Source organism: Pan paniscus, chromosome 23, assembly GCF_029289425.2.
Source record: "Pan paniscus chromosome 23, NHGRI_mPanPan1-v2.0_pri, whole genome shotgun sequence".
Classification (NCBI taxonomy): domain Eukaryota; kingdom Metazoa; phylum Chordata; class Mammalia; order Primates; family Hominidae; genus Pan; species Pan paniscus.
Genome location: NC_085927.1, coordinates 50,215,693 through 50,235,243, shown reverse-complemented (window position 1 = coordinate 50,235,243; position 19,551 = coordinate 50,215,693). Strand labels below are relative to the sequence as shown.

The following is a 19,551-nucleotide window of genomic DNA, read 5'->3' as shown; positions in this document are numbered from 1 at the left end:
GAGTTGAGATGGCGCCACTGCATTCCAGCCTGGTGACAGAGACTCCGTCTCAAAAAAAAAAAAAAAAAAAAAAAAAAGACAGAATTGGATGATAAACACAGAAATAGATTGTGATAACTACAATGCTGTGAGGAAAAATAAAGGTCAAGGTGTGGAGACTATCAGAAGAGAGGGGATTTATATCAAGCGTTCAGGAGAAGCTCTTTAGAATATGGGTTAGGGACACCTGAGCAAAGACCAAAAGGAACTGAGGGCTCATGGCTACCTGAGGGAAAGGAGATCCAGGGAGAAGCAGCCCCAAGTTGGGAGCACACTGGGCACGCTGAAACAGCCGCAAGGCAGCCAGCAGGCTGGAGGGGCTGGGGAATGAGAAGGAAAGAGTGGGAGGAAACAGCCTGAACGGTGGGAGAAGATACAGCAGGGGCCTACGAGGCCTCACAGTGTGGTGGATTCTGGGCTTCATTCTCAGTGAGCTGGGAAAGTAGGGGAGGGCTCTGAGCCCTCTCTGGCTGTCTTGCAGAGGTGGTGGTGGACATAGAGGAGGCTGTTGGATTAGTCAGGGTGAAAGGTATGTTGACTTTCCTGTGGTGGGAACACTGAGAAATGGTCAGATTATGGATATATTTTATCATTTTTTTTTTTTTAGAGACAAGGTCCCTCTATGTTGCCCAGGCTGGTCTTGAATTCCTGAGCTTAAGTGATCCTCCTGCCTCAGCCTCCCAAAGTGCTGTGATTACAGGTGTGAGCCACCACACCCAGCCAGATTCTGGATATAGAGTCTGCAGGGTTTAGCTCTTTAATGCTACACACACATATAAACGTATGTAATGTATATAAGTATATATAAACACGCCACTTCTCCCACTGGCTATAAAGCCCAGCCGGATGTGAATTGTTAAGCTGGGTGGGCAGGTTTTTCCTGCCTCTGGTCGCTATGGAAACCTTCCTGAAAGCAGCCATCTGGGAGTTGGCAGGAACAGCCCAGAGAGTTAGCCACGTCAGGGTGGCTGCCCTCCTGTTGTCACAGGAGTACTGAGAGGCAGAAAGTTGAAAAACAGGATTGATTTAGGAACCTTTGAGGAGCTCTAGAAAGAATTTTTCAAAATTAAATGTACATACTCCCTAGTTTGCTAATCTTACAATTTCCTATAAGGCAAATTTTGTTTAAAAAGCACAGAAGGTCAGATCTTACTATACACCCTGTTTTCCCACATCTATGGGGAGGGGCAGAAAAGGTTCTGTCCATTTCCTGTGGTCTCTTCATATAGATCAGAGGGATATGGCCCCCCATTCACTCTGGTCCTCCTGTCCTGTCCTGTGTCCTATTTTCGTAACAACACAGCATGGTTGCTACTACTACAGAGATGGTTTTCTACAGACATTTACCATGGAACGTGAAAGCTGTAAGCAACATAAGCAAAAATACTTTTTTTTTTTTTTTTGAGACAGAGTCTCACTCTGTCGCCCAGGCTGGAGTGCAATGGTGCAATCTCAGCTCACTGCAACCTCCACCTCCCAGGTTCAAGCGATTCTCCTGCCTCAGCCTCCCGGGTAGCTGGGATCACAGGCATGTGCCACCACGCCCGGCTAATTTTTTGTATTTTTAGTAGAGTTGGGGTTTCGCCGTGTTGGCCAGGCTGGTCTCAAACTTCTGACCTCAAGTGAGCCACCCGCCTCGGCCTCCCAAAGTGCTGGGATTACAGGTGTGAGCCACCGCACCCGGCCTGAGCAAAAATACTTCTAAGAGGCCTCTGAGATGCTGAAGACTGCATTTCCTCTGTGAGGAGGGGAAGAGGACACTGGACGCTATCGATAAAAACTCACCTAGATAGAGAAGCACAAAGCCGGGAAAGTCCAAGAAAGGCTGGAGTAAAAAAAGATTAATGTGGCTTCTATAGATGCTAAAAAGGGGTAAAATCAGACAATAAATGCTCAAAGAAACATGAACATTTTTTAGAAAAGGAAAAAATATATGAATACCTTTTTCAAGGTAAGGGTACAAAATACTGGTTTTCTTCCTGGTTTTTCTCCTTGGCGCCTATTCTTCAGCACACCTCTAAAATGTACGTGGCTCCAATCTGGCTGCTACGTGGGCAAATAGCTTGTAGAGAGACAAGAGTGGATGCTTGCAGGCAAGTGTGGCGTGCAGAGGAAAGATTACAGAGAATGAGGCTGAAGTGACAGTGGAGAAAAAGAGAAGTAACAGATTCAAGACACAATCAGAGGTAGAATCAACAGGCCTTGCCGCAGAGTTGGATGTGGGGAATGAGAATGGGAGTGGCCACAGGCAAGGCCTAGGTTTCCAGTCTGTACTCCTGGGCTTATGATGATGCCATTTCCTAATATGAGAGAAATGGGAACAAAACAGGTTTGGGGAGGGGGGAAGTTAAGAGTTACGGGGCAGGGGCTGGGCACAGTGGCTCATACCTGTAATCCCAGCAGTTTGGGAGGCCGAGATGGGCAGATCACCTGAGGTCAGGAGTTCGAGACCAACCTGGCCAACATGGTGAAACCCCGTCTCCACTAAAATTACAAAAATTAGCTGGGCGTGGTGGCAGGCACCTATAATCCCAGCTACTTGGGAGGCTGAGGCAGAAGAATTGATTCAGCCTGGGAGGTGGAGATTGTGGTGAGCTGAGATTGTGCCACTGCACTCCAGCCTGGGCGACAGAGTGAGATCCTGTCTAAAAAAAAAAAAAAAAAAAAAAGAGTTATGGGGTAATTTAAATGCTTATTTAGAAATCCAAGTGGAGCTGTTAAGTAGGTGATTACATCTATAAATCTATGTTTATGGGGAGATGTCAGAGGTAGAAATGTCAATTTGGGAGTTTTTCATTCATCTATCCAACCAACAAAAAAAATTTTTTGCAACTACTATATCCCAAACACTGTTCCATGTGTTAGAGATATAGCAGTAAAACAAGATGGACAAAGTTCTTGCTTTCATGAACCTGCAATTTCTTCTGTAAAATGGAAATAATACCTATACTACTTATGAGGTTAAGTGAGAAAATGTAGTACTTGTAACAATATTCGGCACACGGCATGTGCTTAATAAATGCCTGTTATTATTAGTTACAGAAAACAGACAATAAATATGTAAATAATTTCAGAATAATAATACATGCCATGAAGAAAACAGAACAATAGGTTACAAAGTGGCAGGTAGGAGTGGAGGGGTTATTTTTAATTGGTGGTTGGGGAAGGCCTCTCTCAGGAAATGACTTTTCAGCTCACACGAGAATAACGATCAAGTCTGTGAAGATCTAGAAGAGTAGTGATAAGGGGGATAGAGGCTAGATAGAGAATCATGATCTCAGAATTGGAGAGAACTTTACAGTTCATTCAGTACAACAAACTTTGTGATCCCAGCACTCTGGGAGGCCAAGACAGATGGATTGCTTGAGTGCAGGAGTTCAAGACCAGCCTGGGCAACATGGCAAAACCCTGTCTCTACTAAAAATAGAAAAAAAAAAAAAAAAAAAGCCCAAAAATTAGCCGGGCATGGTGGCGTGCGCCTGTAGTCCCAGCTACCTGGGAAGTTGAGATAGGAGAATCGCCTGGGCCCGGGAGGTCGACGCTGCAGTGGGCTGAGGTTGCACCACTGCACTCCAGCCTGGGCAACCAGAGTGAGACCCGGTCTTCAAGAAAAAAAAAAGTTGTTCCTCTGCTCTTTCTGCTCATGTTCCTCCTGGACAAAGTTAGGGAACAAGCCACATGCTATTTATCTTCACGGTTGCTCAGCAACCTTCATTCATCTCTAGTTGACTTTTCATCATATTTCCTTCAGCGATACTTTCAAATCATTCTCATAATTCTTCTGAAACCCAACTACTCTCTGCTGCCACTCACTCCCAGCTGAGGGACTGTACTCCAGCTTTAACGAAGCTCAGCTTATTAGACCTAAGCTTCCTCAACTTCCTTATTCTCCGTGTTAAAACTGCTTTTCACCTGTTTTCTCTTTCTGCCCGCCCTCTCAGAAGAGAAAGTGGTTTTCTTCCTTCCTACGTTAAATTCTCCACCCACGAGAACCTTTCAACCCATTTCCTTTATACTCTTTTCCTTTGTGCATCTTCAGTCTTTTCTTCTCCAATGGCTTCGTGTCCAGTGCAAATACTTAGATCTCCTGAACCCTGAATTAAACAAAACAAAACAAAGCAACTATCCCTGTACCCACTCAAGCAGTTACCTTTCTAGCTCTTATCCCTCTGCCTCACTGCCATAATTTTTAAAAGCGCCCATGCTTCATCAATCAACTCACTCCTTAAGCTTTTCACCCTAGCTTCTGTCACCACCTAAACTGGTTTCTAAGGTCTCCAGTGATTTCCTAGTCATTATTTGGAATCCAGTTCCTGTGGCTTCATTTCCTGAAACTCCCTGAAGCATCAGACTCTGCTGACTTACTTTGGTTTCTTGAACTGTTCAATGACTCTGAGGGCACAGACCATATTGTTTTTTCTTCTCTATTTAACTGCTTCTTTACTGCCTCTTCTTTCTCCAGACCCCCAAAAAAGACATTCCCCACATCAGTCTTCTTTCTTTTAGTCCATTCCTAATGGATTCCAAATGGGGAGTCCATCCCTATTCTGAATGGGGATTTAGCTATTACTGTCATATAAATTACAAATCTCTATCTCTAGCCATGACAACATAATTTCCAACTTATTGTTGGATAGCTTCATTTGACTATATACCACAACACATTAAAATATGTATTTCTTTTTTTTTGAGGTGGAGTCTTGCTCTGTCGCCCAGGCTGGAGTGCAATGGTGCTATCTCGGCTTACTGCAAACTCCGCCTCCCAGATCCATGCCATTCTCCTGCCTTAGCCTCCTGAGTAGCTGGGACTACAGGCGCCCGCCACCACGCCCAGCTAATTTTTTGTATTTTTAGTAGAGACAGGGTTTCACCGTGTTAGCCAGGATGGTCTCGATCTCCTGACCTCGTGATCCGCCCACCTTGGCCTTCCAAAGTGCTGGGATTACAGGCGTGAGCCACCGCACCTGGCCAATATGTATTTCTTTTTAATTTTTTTTTAATTTTTGTTTATTTATTGGAGATGGGGGTCTCCCTATGTTATCCAGACTGGAATACAGGTGCACACCACTGTGCCTGGCTTAAAATCTGTGTTTCCTCAATAAATCTATTTTTATTCTATCTCAGATGATTCTTTTTAATATTCCTGTTTCTTCTCCCAAGACATTCAGATCCTAAGGTTTAGGGTAATTTTTGGTTCCTTTTTTTTTGTCGTTGTTGTTGTTGTTAGAGACAGGGTTTTGTTCTGTTGCCCAAACTGAGTGCAGTGGTGGGATCATGACTCACTGCAGCCTTAACTTCCCAGGCTCAAGCAATCATCTCTCCTCAGCCTCCTGAGTAGCTAGGACTACGGGCGCATGCCATCATGACTGGCTAATTTTTATTTTTAGAGACAAGGTCCCACTATCTTGCCCAGGAAGGTCTTGAACTCCTGCGCTCAAGCAATCCTCCCACTTTGGCCTCCCAAAGTGTTAGGATTACAGGCATGAGCCATGATGCCTGGCCTTGGCTCCTGCTTTTACTCTCACATCAAATCAGTTGCAAGTCTACTGATTTTACCTCTAAAATACCTCTAGCATCTCCATCTCCATTTCCACTGCCTTAATCCAGACCCTCCCTGCCACTTTTCTGGGCCACTGTCAAAATCTCCTAAAGATTTCTGTGTCTCCAGATTATCATTCCGTTTATGTTAAACAAAGAGTAGGTTAATATCCCCTGAAGCACAGCTCTGATTCCATAGACCCCAATCTCTTTTTGAGTCAGCTCTTATTTTCCCTTCATGTACCCTAAGCTTTAGCCAACTGGGCCCCTCACTACTGTCTCAACATGCCTCTGTGCCTTTATTTATATTGTGTCCTCTGCTAAGAAGGCCACCTTCCATTTCCAAATATCCAGATTCCATCCCTCTTTCAGTGCTTAGCTCTGAAACACCACTTCTGTGAAGCTTTCCTTAGTACTTCCTCTCAACATTTACTTGTTCCTACTGACTTTTTTTTTTTTTTTGAGGCAGAGTCTCGCTCTGTCACCAAGGCTGGAGTGCAGTGGCGTGATCTCGGCTCACTGCGAGCTCCACCTCCCGGGTTCACGCCATTCTCCTGCCTTAGCCTCCCGAGTAGCTGGGAATACAGGCACCTGCCACCACGCCGGGCTAATTTTTTATATTTTTAGTAGAGACGGGGTTTCACCGTGTTGGCCAGGATGGTCTCGATCTCCTGACCTCATGATCTGCCCGCCTCGGCCTCCCATAGTGCTGGGATTACGGGTGTGAGCCACTGCGCCTGGCCGTTCCTACTGACTTCTATCTCACTTTACTAGTGTAGGTGCCTTATCTATAAACTGAAAGCTCTTCAAGGGCCGAATCCTCATTAGCACCTACTACAGTACTTAGGGATTTAATAAATGTTTGAAGTAGTAATCGCCTGTTTCATGAGATATTTAATTACCTGTTTTATGACCTACACAAATATACCTTCCATAGTATTTCAGGACTTTCTGAAGAAATCTGCCTTCACCTTTATACAGTGTTACTGTGGAAGCAAGAAGGCCTGGGCCTGACAACTTGTTCTGCCACTTGGCTGTGTGGCCAATTCATCTTCCATAACCTCAGCTTCCCTATCAGTAAAATTAGGATAATAGGTACCTGCAGAATAAGTGAAAAAGTTCTTAAAACCCCTATCACATGCTTGGCATAGAGACCCTATTTTCCAAAGATGGGCTAACACAATATAACGTATCTCACATGCTCTTCTTCAAATGTGACGAAACTTCTCCCATTGAATGGTGGGGTCTACGTCCCATCCACTCCCCGTGAACCCAGGCAAACCTCTGTGACTCCCTTAACCAAGAGAATATGGTGATATTGTGTAGCTTCTGAGGTTATGTCATAAAAATGTCATGCATTTTCACCTTGTTCCCTTGGGAGGTTAGCTCTTAGAACACACCTGCCATGCTGTGAGGTAGGTAAGGTAACATGGAGAGGTCACATATAGGTGCTCCAGCCAACAGTCCCAGGTGGGACCCAGCTGACAGCCACCATCAACCCCAAGACATCTAAGGAAACTTTAGACATGACTCCAGTCCCACCTAGCTGCAACTGCTTGAGATACCCCAGGAAAAACTACCTACCAACAACCAATCCCCCAGCAAGAGATAGTAATAAAATGATTATTGTTGCTTTAAGCTGCTAAATTCTGGAGTGATCAGTAAACAGCAATAGATAAATGGAAGAATTGGTGCTATGTTGTAGCTGTTAACATAATGCCATTTTAAATTTCAGTCTCCTCTCAACTCTTACTTTTTCAGATTGATGAGTCCTAAACTTATCCTGACCTCACATGGCAGGCACCACTCTTATTCTCTCATTTCACATCATGAGTGCTTACTCTGTGTCAGACCCTAGGCTAGATCCATGTCTAGATCCTAGACAGGACAGTGAACAAAACAAAATCCTGTCTCTGTGGAGCTTTTATTCTGATCTGATAGAAAGACAAATCTGTAATATAAAATAAGAATTATTATTTGAGACAGCGTCTGACTTTGTCTGCCAGGCTGGAGTGCAGTGGCGCGATCTTGGCTCACTGCAACTTCTGCCTCCTGGGCTCAAACCATCCTTCCACCCCAGCCTCCTGAGTAGCTGGGACTAAGGCACATACCACAATGCCTGGCTAGTTTTTGTATATATTTTTGGTAAAGACAGGCTTTTGCCATGTTGCTCAGGCCAGTCTTGAACTCTTGGCCTCAAGGAATCCTCCCACCTTGGCCTCCCAAAGTGCTGGTATTACTGGTGTGAACCACTGCGCCCGGCCCCAAGAATTATTAACTTACAACAAATTGCACAATAGTTTACATACATGTTGGGTAGTAATAAAGGGCTCTCATGCTTATTTATCATTTGTTCTTTTCCAGAAACTAAAGGACTCCAGTTATTTAGCTTCTAGATTTACCTTTTAAATTTGGAGTAATAATATAATACTTCAGTTTGTATTTCCAGTTCCTAAATGCACTATCTTGCATCGTTAAAATGCCTTGTAGCCGGGCATGGTGGCTCATTCCTCTTATCCCAGCACTTTGGAAGGCCAAGGCAGAAGGATCACTTGAGCCCAAGAGTTTGAGACCAGCCTCGGCAACATAGTGAGGCTTCATCACTACAAAAAATTTAAAAAATTAGCTGAGTGTGGTGGTGCACACCTGTAGTCCCAGCTACTTGGGAGGCTCAGGTGGGAGGACTGCCTGAGCCCTGGAGGTGGAGGTTGCAATGAGCCAAAATCATACCACTTCACTCCAACCTGGGCAACAGAATGAGGCCCTGTCTCAAAAAAAAGAAAAAGAAAAAAAAAGAAAAGCTTGTGCCTCTTTTCTGATGGCTTATATAGACTAGTAAAATGTTTCTATAACCTTTCCTAATTACTTGGTTCTTCCCAATATCATGCTAAACCATTATCATGCTAAAACATTGCTTATATTATGTGAATCAATGGGGGAAAATACAATTTACAAAAATAGAAGCTGCAGCAACTTGTATTTTTAATTTATTAATTTATTTTTGAGCAGGGTCTTGCTCTGTTGTCCAGGCTGGAGGGAAGTGGTGTGATCACAGCTCACTGCAGCCTCGACCTCCCAGGCTCAAGCAATCCTCCCACCTCAGCCTCCCAAGGAGTTAGGACTACAGGCACACACCACCACGCCCTGCTAATTTTTTGTTACTGTTGTAGAGAGGGTCTTACTATGTTGCCCAGGCTGGTCTTAAACTCCTGGGCTCAAGCAGTCATCCTACCTTGGCCTCCCAAAGTGCTGAGGTTACAGGTGTGAGCCAGACCTGTTTTTATGATTATAAAGTTATAGGCTGGGCACAGTGACTCATGCCTGTAATGATCACTTGAGGTCAGGAGTTCGAGACCAGCCTGGCCAACATGGTGAAAACCCATCTCTATTAGAAATACAAGAATTAGCCAGGTGTCGTGGGGCGTGCCTGTAATCCCAACTACTCAGGAGGCTGAGGTGGGAGAATCGCTTGAACCCGGGAGGCGGAGGTTACAGTGAGCTGAGATAGTGCCACTGCACTCCAGCCTGGGTGACAGAGTGAGACCCTGTCTCAGAAAAAAAAAAAAAAATTATAGATATTCATGGTTAAAAAAAGCTAGAAAATGTACAATTAATAAATGAATAAAGAAATAAATGCCAGAATGTTTACTGATTATTCCTGGGTGGTGCAGATAAGTGTAATTACTTAATCACACACACATACAAATACACACACAGCATAAAAAAATGTTAATCGTCACACAAGAACATTTCCAGCACTGTATAAAGTTCTCTTGGACAGCACTTCACTACATTATACTGCCTCTCAGGACTAGGTTCTGTAGTAGGTACATTTAGTCTTTGTCCATGGGATTATAATTTCATTGACCAGACAGACACATAAAATGGCAAACAACCCAAGGCCAGTTAATAAGAGAGACCAGGCCGAGCACGATGGCTCACACCTATAATCCCAGCACTTTAGGAGGCCGAGGAGGGTGGATCACTTGAGCCCAGGAGTTTGAGACCACCCTGGGCAACATGACGAAACCCAATCTCTACAAAAAATACAAAAATTAGCTGGGCGTGGTGGTGCAAATCTGTAGTCCAAGATTACTCAGGAAGCTGAGGTGGGAGGATTGCTTGGGCCTGGGAGGTGGAGGTTGCAGTGAGTGGAGATTGTGCCACTGCATTCCAGCCTGGGTGACAAAGTGAGACCCTGCCTTAATAATAAGAACAGAGACCACAAATACTACCAAAGTTCAAAGAAATAAAGAGATAACTACAGGTTGATATGGAAAAGCCTTCATGAAGGAGGAAGATATTTACTTAATAACTCACTGAGGGATATGCATATGCTGCAGCAGGCACTGCACGGGCCTGAACTGAGCAAGACTTAGGGAGACCACAGTTTAACAGAGATAAACAATCCAACAGTCAGTCACCCTCCACCCCACATCTTTCATTAAGTAGCTGTGTTACACAGGGACTCTGGTCCTTATGAAGAGGTGATCTCAGACTTCTAGTCTTGAAATGCTGGGATCCAAAGAGAAGAGGAAAAGAGAAAGGCACCAGCGAGTAAGGGAAGCAACAGAGAAAAGGTACGAAGTGGACAGCGTGAGCTAGATATTCTCCTAGAACACAAAGCAGACCCAATGGTGACTTTGTGTTGAGGAAATACTCATTCAATCAACATATGTTTATTGAGTGCCTATTATGTACCAGGCACTGTTTTAAGTGCCGGGAACACAGAAGTGCTCAAAATAGATAGAAATCCCTTCTTTGAAAGTCCCAGCATTCTAGAGGGGAAAGAAGTAACTTAAAAAATTAATAAGAGACCACACTGTATGTCAGATGAATAGTGCTATAGAGTAAAATGAGGCAGGAAGAACCATAGGCACTTTCAGGAGCTGCTATTCTAAATTAGGTGGTCAGGGAAGGCTCAGTAAGAAAAATCTGAGCAAACACCTGAAGAAGGTGAGGGGCTGATGGAAGCAGAGGTCCGAAACAAAGAGCAGCACATACGTGGTGAAGCGGGAATATAAGAGACTAGGTTGGAAAAGTGAGGAAAAGCAGGTAAATCTTCTAAAAAGAACTCTAGGTCTCGGAGTCTGCAGATTTAGATTTCAATCAGAGAATCATGATCTCAGAATTGGAGAGAACTTTACAGTTCATTCAGTACAACAACCCATTAGATTATTATTATTGGTTTTGTTCTGTTTTTTTTGAGACAGAGTCTCGCTCTGTCACCCAGGCTGGAGTGCAGTGTGTGATCTCAGCTCACTGCAACCTCCGCCTCCTGGGTTCCTCTTCTGCCTCAGCTTCCTGGCAGATGGGATTACAGGCATGCGCCACCACACCCGGCTAATTTTTTGTATTTTTGGTAGTAGAGATGGGGTTTCGCCATGTAGGCCAGGTTGGTCTCGAACTCCCACCTTCAAGTGATCTGCCCGCCTTAGCCTCCCAAAGTGCTAGGATGACAGGCATCAGCCACCGTGCCCGGCCATATTATTATTTTTAATACACACAGGGTCTTGCTGTGTCACCCAGGCTGGAATGCAGTGGCACTATTCCAGCTCACTATAACCTCAAACTGTTGGGCTCAATCCTCTCACCCCAGTCTCCCAAGTAGCTAGGACTACAGGCACACACCATCATGCCTGGCTAATTTTTCTTATTTTTTTGTAGAGATGCTGGTCTTGCTATGTTGCCCAGGGTAGTCTCAAACTCTTGGCCTCAAGCGATCATCCTGCCTCAGCCTCCCAAAGCAGTGGAATTACAGGCATGAGCCACCACACCCAGTCCCCATTAGATTACTAAACCCATATTACTCCTCCCAGGTGACCATCTTGTCTTGGCTTGAACAATTTAGTGGATGTATCTATTTCCACATACCAAAACAGTCTGTCACCTGTGGATAGCCCTGCCTTAGGCTTTAACGTGGGCAGAAATCTGTTTGCTAGTAATATCTACTCTTTGGTCTTTTTAGGGGTACTTTGTATTCTACATACTTCAGACATTTGAAGATACCCACATCTTCTCCAAGATTTCTCTCCTCTTCAGGTTAAAGTTAGCTGATTATTTTAACTTTTGTTTTTTTTGAGACAGGGTCTTGGTCTGTCACCCAGGCTGGCGTACAGTGGCACGATCACAGTTCTCTGCAGCCTTGACCTCCCAAGCTCAAGTAATCTTCCCACTTCAGCCTCCCAAGTAGCTGGGACTACAGGCACATGCCACCATGCCCAGCTATTTATAATTTTTTAAGTTTTTTTTTTGTAGAGACAGGTTCCCACTATGTTGCCCAGGCGGGTCTCAAACTCCTTAGCCCAATGGATCCGCCTGCCTTGGCCTCCCAGAGTGCTGGGATTACAGGCGTGAGCCACGACACCAGGCCTATTTTAACTCTTACATGACATGACCTCATGCCATGTAAAAGTTAAAGGTGTCTCAGCTGCAAGCCACCAAAACTGACTTTGGGTAACTTAAGTTATGAAAGACAGGAATGTATTGGAAGGATATGTAGTAGGACATAAAACCAAGGAAAAGCTGAAGACTCAGCTCATTGAAAACAATAGCAGCTCTAGTGCCCAGATATTAGGAATTAGCCTGTGGTTGTGATGAAGGAGCTGCAACTGTTTATTGAACTTTTGTTACTGTGTCATTCAACCTAAGATTCAAATTAAAGGAGGAAAGCATCTATTTGCCTAACATCTGTTGGCCTGACCTGGGCCATGTGCCTACCACCTAGTTGGTCAGGGATGAACTGTTCTCCAAAGCAAAATGGAGCTGTTATCCCCAGAAGAACCTGGATTGGATGCTAGACAGGCCAAAACAACTTATGTCTACTAAATTTTCTCAAAATGTGATGCTTCAAATTCCACATGATCTAGATATGGAGGAGCAACACCAGGGCACTGTCTGCACACATGCTGCATGACTGGGAAAGTGACCAAATGCGTGCCTGTTTCCTGCCGGACAGTGATGGTCACAAACATATTTGGTTATTCCTATGACAATCAAAGAAAATGTGTGCAAAATGCTTTGTAAACTCGAAGCTAACTGTAGTACTTAATACCGTAAATGCTTGTCACAGCCATTTTATATAGATTTTATCTTCAAAACTGCTCTATTTCTTGATTATATGCTAAATTAAAAAAAACAAAAAACTATGAAGGTGGAGATTATGAGCATAAACTCTAGAGTCAGACTAAGTTCTAATCCTGACTCCACTCCACCAATCTTTAGCAAATTACTGTTTCTGTCACTGTTGTCTCACCTGTAAATGGGCATAATACTAGCAATACATAGGGTTGATGTGAGGATTGTGAGTTAATACAAATAAAATTCTTAGAACTGTGACTGGTATATATAGCAAACACCTAATACATATTAGCTATTATTATGAGTAGCACTAATTATTCCATTTTTGCAGGTGAGAGAAATGAGGCATGACAGATAACTTGTAAGTTCTCAAAGTTTACAATGGTAAAGCCAGGCCGGGTGCAGTGGCATGCACCTGTAATCACAGCAACTCATGAGATTAAAGCAGGAGGACCTCTTGAGCCCAGGAGTTTGAGGTTTCAGTGAGCTATGATCATGCTACTGCACTCCAACCTGGGCAACAGAGCAAAACCCTGTCAATCAATCAAGCAAGCAGACAAGCAAGGAAGCAAGCAGCAGAGCCGTAAGTTGAACTTCATTGTTGGTGCTCCGACTACCATACTGTTTTCAAAAGACAAAAAAAAAAAAAAAGTGGTAATTTGACTTTAACCCTATCCTCAAGTCACATAATTAAGGATATTTACAAACGAAACTCAAACACAAGAGAGGGAAAAGGGAAATGATCTGTTCTTTCATATCTTGTTTTTTTTTTCCAGTTTTTTGAGACAGGGTCTCCCTTTGTCACCCAGGCTGGAGTGTGTGGTGTGTGGTGTGATCACAGCTCACTACAGCTTCAATCTCCTGAGCTCAAGTGATCCTCTTGCCTCAGCATCCTGAGTAGGTGGGACCACAAGCACACGCCACCATATCTGGTTAATTTTTAGAAATTTTTTTGTAGAGGCAGGGTCTCACCATGTTGCCCAGGCTGGTCTTGACCTCCTGGGCTTCAGTGATCCTTCCACCTCAGCCTCCCAAAGTGCTGGGATTACAGACATAAGCCCAGCCTGTTTCATGTCTTTAGAGTGTTAGCTTGCAGGCTAATTAGATATCTAGAGAAGGGTGAGAAAAGTCACATAATTTTGTTGTAATGAAAAAAAAAAATTCTCTGTCTTAATTGGAAATTATACCCTTTCCAAGATAAGATAAGACTTTTGACACTGAATTGGGGGTGTCAATCTCTTTTTTTTTTTTGAGACAGAGTTTCACTCTTGTCACCCAGGCTGGAGTGCAATGACATGATCTCGGCTCACTGCAACCTATGCCTCCCAGGTTCAAGTGATTCTCCTGCCTCAGCCTCCTGAGTAGCTGGGATTACAGGCGCCTGCCACCACACCCAGCTAATTTTTGTATTTTTAGTAGAGGCAGGGTTTTACCATGTTGTCCAGGCTAGTCTCAAACTCCTGACCTCAGGTGATCCGCCTACCTCGGCCTCCCAAAGCACTGGGATTACAGGCGTGAGCCACCACAACCGGCCTATCAATCTAATTTCTGATATCAGTTACTCTTGCTGATAAAGCTGTTTAATTATTCCAAAGCAGTTAACCTCCCAAAACAATTTACATCATTAGTAGAGAGAAAAACAAATACAAAACATGTATCACACTTAGAAAAAGCAGAAATATGTTTATCACTGCAAAAGAGGCATATATTAGAAGAGACAGTTAATAGTTAACTGTGCCTACTGAAAAGAGATGAATGTATCTCTCCTCATGTATAAATGGTGAGCATAAATTAGTAAGCCTAAATTTTCAAAAAGGGGAGGTGATTATATATGTAGCATTCAAACAATGGTGCTGTCAAAATCAGTTCATAAGCCACACTGAAAATCTAGCCTTGTTATTTCAGTCATATGCTACTACTGATAGTACTGGTACCATGTGTTTGTTTGAGGCAAGGTCTCATTCTCTTCCCCAGGCTGGAGTGCAGTGGTACAAACATGGCTGACTGCAACTTCGACCTCCTGAGCTGAGCCCAAGCAATCCTCCTGCCTCAGCCTCCCGAGTAGCTGGGACCACAGGCGCACATCACCATGACTGGCAATTTTATGTTTTTGGTCGAGATGGCATTTCGCCATGTTGCCCAGACCAGTCTTGAACTCCTGGGCTCAAGCAATCCTCTACCTTGGCCTCCCAAAGTGCTGGGATTACAGGCGTGAGCCGCCGTACTGGGCCCCATTCAACAGATATTTATTGCTCACCTACCACTGTTCTAGGAGATGGGGGTGAGGTGGTGAACAACACAAAGCCCCTACTTTCATAGAGCTTACATTGCAGGCAAGTATTACAAAGAAGAAATTGTAGCTCAGTTACCAGATCTGTCAGACTCTAAAGCCTATACTGTATCTTTCAACCATGTCATCTCTCAGTGGATACAGCTTTTCCCTAAAAGTATATACCTAAGCACGCAGTCTTGACACTACAGTCTAGACCAATTTAAGCTTTCTGTCTGGTGGCAGTCCAGTGACATCTTCACAATAAAGTGTTCCTTCCCCAACTCTCAAACTATAAAAACCGCCCTATTGGCTGGGCACGGTGGCTCACACCTGTAATCCCAGCACTTTGGGAGGCCGAGGCAGGTGGATCACGAGGTCAGATCAAGACCATTCTGGCTAACACGGTGAAGCCCCGTCTCTACTAAAAAAAATACAAAAAATTAGCCGGGCATGGTGGCAGGCGCCTGTAGTCCCAGCTGCTCAGGAGGCTGAGGCAGGAGAATGGCGTAAATAAACCCGGGAGGCAGAGCTTGCAGTGAGCCAAGATCACGCCACTGCACTCAAGCCTGGGCGACAGAGGGAGACTCCATCTCAAAAATAAATAAATAAAATAAATAAAAATAAAAATAAATAAACCATCCTATCAGGCCAGGTGTGGTGGCTCACGCCTGTAATCCCAGCACTTTGGAAGGCCTAGGAGGGCGGATCACGAGGTCAAGAGATGGAGACCATCCTGGCCAACATGGTGAAACCTCGTCTCTACTAAAAATACAAAAATTAGCTGGGTGTGGTGGTGCACGCCTGCAGTCCCAGCTACTCAGGAGGCTGAGGCAGGAGAACTGCTTGAACTCGGGAGGCGGAGATTGCAGTGAGCCGAGATTGCCCCACTGCACTCTAGCCTGGTGACAGAGTGAGACTATGTCTCAAAAAAACAAAAACAAAAACAAAAAACACAACTGCCCTATCAGTGGGAAACATACATTGACATGTATAAACTACCCTCTCTCATTAATCTCTAAACTACCTGAGGGCAAGATCCATGTCTTAGCCATCTTTATAAGTCTAGATGATGATATACACAGTAGATATTCAATAAATCGTTGAGAGGAATTCATGAGAGTAGTTTTAACAGAGTTGAGGGTAGAAGTCAGACTGCAATGAATGAAGGAGTAAATGGAAGAGAAGAATGTAGAGTCTGCTTCTTAAGGACAAGTCTAGAAAGGAAAAGCAGGAGAAATGGTAGTAATTTGAAGGGAAATATGATCACAGGAAAGTTTCATATATTTTTAAGAATGAGAAAGACTTGAACACAGTTGTTGATAAGGTAGTACAGCACAGACAAAAGAGCAGAGTTTAGAGTCAGGTAGACTTAAATTCTGGCCCTGTCACTTACAGTGACCTGTGACAACTAGTGTTTGGTAAGCAGAAGGCATCCAATAAGTGGTTTCAATGATTATTACTACAGGTAGGAGTGGTGTTCTAACCCCTCCCACATATCTTGTGCTCCAGTCTAGATTCCCTAAGTCTGTGTATAATATGTGATGGCAAAGAAACAGGATCTTTTTTTCTTCTGTAACACTCATTGTGCTATTCCCATTTCCTTGTGACAGTCTGCATGAGCTCATGAATGGCTGCTGTGGAAAATTACTGACGTCACCAGCTGAATAACAGGCTATCTGGAGAGTAAGCAGATGAAACTGATGTTAAATTATCAAATGTACAAGATTTTGGGCTCCTGCCAAAACCTTCATTGAGAACTAAGAAGAGAAAAACTGAAAACACACAGAGCTTTTTTTAAGCTTCTGAGCCAGCAGGCTGTTCCTACATCCACTCCAGGCATAGAAAGATGGCTGTAAAATAAAAGAGCTGATTATCTCCTCCCTTCCCTTCTCAATATTTCACCCTAATGTCGGGTTCATTTCTGTGAGGTTCTACCCTAGTTCACTTTTCTATCAACCTGACATGTTTCCAAATTCACGAGGTATGCGTTTTTATATTGAAGCAATTGTTTGTTTACAGCCTTTTAATGTTCTGGTCATGGGTTATGTTAACCTATTACCCATATCTGATCAATAGACACCTCACCCTCTCCCCTCCCAGACCACACACCTCCACGCTTAAAAAGGGACAGGAAGGGCCAGGCACGGTGGCTCACGCCTGTAATCCCAGCACTTTGGGAGGCCGAGGCGGGCAGATCACGAGGTCAGGAGATCGAGACCATCCGGCTAACACGGAGAAACCCCGTCTCTACTAAAAATACAAAAATTAGCCGGGCGTGGTGGCGGGTGCCTGTAATCCCAGCTACTCGGTAGGCTGAGGCAGGAGAATCACTTGAATCCGGGAGGCGGAGCTTGCAGTGAGCCGAGATCCCGCCACTGCACTCCAGCCCGGGCAAGAGGGAAACTCCCGTCTTAAAAAAAAAATAGAAAAGAAAAGAAGAATTACAAATTAATCACCAAGAACAGAAATAGTGTAAAAACAAAGATGTAATTCAATTGTTTAGAGTGCAGAGATAATTGGAACTAAAAGAGCAAGAAAAGCGGGAAACATATGTACCTATAAACCTAATCACAAACCTGTCACAAAAACTACGAGTAAACGAGTCGAAGTTGAAAATGCAGTTTTTGTGAATCAGAGTCTGATTTGACTTGAATTTACTAAGAAAGAATAAGAAAGGTGTAGAATATTCCAGGACATCTCTATCCCACCGCAAAACAAAAAAGAGCCATCAACCCACCACAAACGTGCAGCCTGAGACTGGAAGATACACTAGTCACCCAGTCACTGAAAACAACCTTTGAAACATCTTTATTTTTCTTTCCAAATAAAAAAGAGCCTAGGTCAGTAAACTAAGTATGAGAATAATTTTCAAAATTCCAGTCCTAACCACACCGGATGATTCTGGCTAACGTATGCCTCAGTTTCCCCCGTGCTAAAATGCAAACACACCGGTGTTCCGAGTCTCGGCCTGGATCCGAGCCCGGGTTCTGCACCTGGATCTGAATCTTAAAGGGAAAGCCTTTAAGTTAAACCTGAGGAGTTAAACCTGAGGAGGAGTCTGCAGCTGTCCCGGTGCCAGAGCCAGCCAGGCTCTTTTTAAAAAGCCCCCCGCCTCAGGCGCGGTTTTTGTAAAACCGCTCCCGGCTGCCAGCGCGGTGGATTCCGGCTGGCGCCCCGAACACCTGAGGTGGCCTCGGCCGTCTAGGGGAGGCCGCACCGGAGGACGCAGCCGACCTCCCCGCCCCGCCGCGTCCCCGGCCCCCATTCCAACGGTGACGCGAGCAAGGTCGGCCCGGCGGCTCTCCGGCCCGAGGCGGTGCTTCTCTCGTGGGCGCCTTCGGCCCATACGACCCTCGGTCGGACAGTCCGACCACAGCCGCCCCGCAGCCCCCGCCTGAGGGGAACTTGTAGGCGCCGGTGGGTCTCCGCTGACTCCCGCCCCGCACTCACCTGCCCCACGGGCCACCTCAGCGCCAATCCGGGTCGGGTTAGCAGCTTCCCCACTCGCACCCAGTCAGCGCTCAGCGGCGCCTAGGCGCACGCGTGGCGGGGCGTGGCATGGGCGGCCGCGGGTCATGCTGGGGGCTGTAGTCGTTCCCGCCCACTAGGCGGGGCGCGTCCAGGGGCTTTGCGCCCCCATCCCAAGGCCAGCATGCATAGCAATGATTTCTTCGTCTGCACCGCAGCCTGAGAAGCTTGGGACAGTATGGTGTGGACCAGCAGTCAGGGTGGGAGATAGACGCTGCAAATAACTTGCTAATTTTTTTTTTTTTTTTTTTTTTTTTTTGAGATGGAGTCTCGCTCTGTCACCCAGGCTGAAGTGCAGTGGCGTGATCTCGGCTCACTGCAACCTCCACCTCCCAGGTTCAATCAGTTCTCTGCCTCAGCCTCCCGAGTAGCTGGGATTACAGGCGCCCGCCACCACGCCCAGCTAATTTTTTTGTATTTTTAGTACAGTATTTTTAGTAGAGACGGGGTTTCACCATGTTGGCCAGGCTGGTCTCGAACTCCTGACCTCAGATGATCTGCCCGCTTCAGCCTCCCAAAGTGCGGGGATTACAGGCGTGAGCCACCGCGCCAGGCCGGAAAACGAAATTTTCTGAGTACCTTCTGTGTCAGATTCTATGCTGTGCAATTCCCATCTCACCAACCCTCACATCCACCTAGGCTTCATATCACCTTTCTAGGGACTCCTAACCCTCGTGCTTCCACTAAAGCTATGTTTACAAACATCAGGCTCTCCTGGTTCAAATGAAACTGAGCATCAGCCAGGGAAAGAGGGCATTAAGTGTCCAGGTGTCTGACTTCAGCTGAGCAGACATTTCATCAGTTGCCCCAAGTTCTGCCCAGAACCTGACATCTGGGTAGTTCTGATGCTGGAGTCCGTGTGAATTTAAACCAATCTTAAAGAAAATACAACAGCCTGGGTTAACAGAGTGAGACCCCGTCTCTACAAAAAACAACAAAAAATGAACCACGTGTGGTTGTGTGTGCCATAGTCCCAGCTACTCAAGAGGCTGAGGTGAGAGGATCGCTTGAGCCCAGGAAATCAAGGCTGCAGTGAACTGTGGTCATGCCACTGCACTCCAGCCTGGGCGACAGAGCAAGATCTTGTGTCTATA

General features: G+C 45.1%; 1 protein-coding gene across 15 annotated transcripts in view; it reads right to left on the bottom strand.

Moving 5' to 3' along the window:
• SGSM3 (small G protein signaling modulator 3) overlaps nucleotides 1-19,240 on the bottom strand; it is a 31,261-nt gene extending 12,021 nt beyond the window's left edge. For 3 of the 15 annotated variants that reach the window (XR_008622467.3, XR_008622468.3, XM_063603322.1), the window contains exon 1: nucleotides 18,380-19,213. The gene's annotated coding sequence lies outside the window, so the exon portion shown is untranslated. Of the gene's footprint in view, nucleotides 1-18,379 lie in introns of all 15 variants that reach the window. The other 12 variants (XM_034948327.4, XM_055105380.3, XM_034948331.3 and 9 more) reach the window with 10 other exon arrangements.
• Nucleotides 19,241-19,551: the final 311 nt, after the last annotated feature.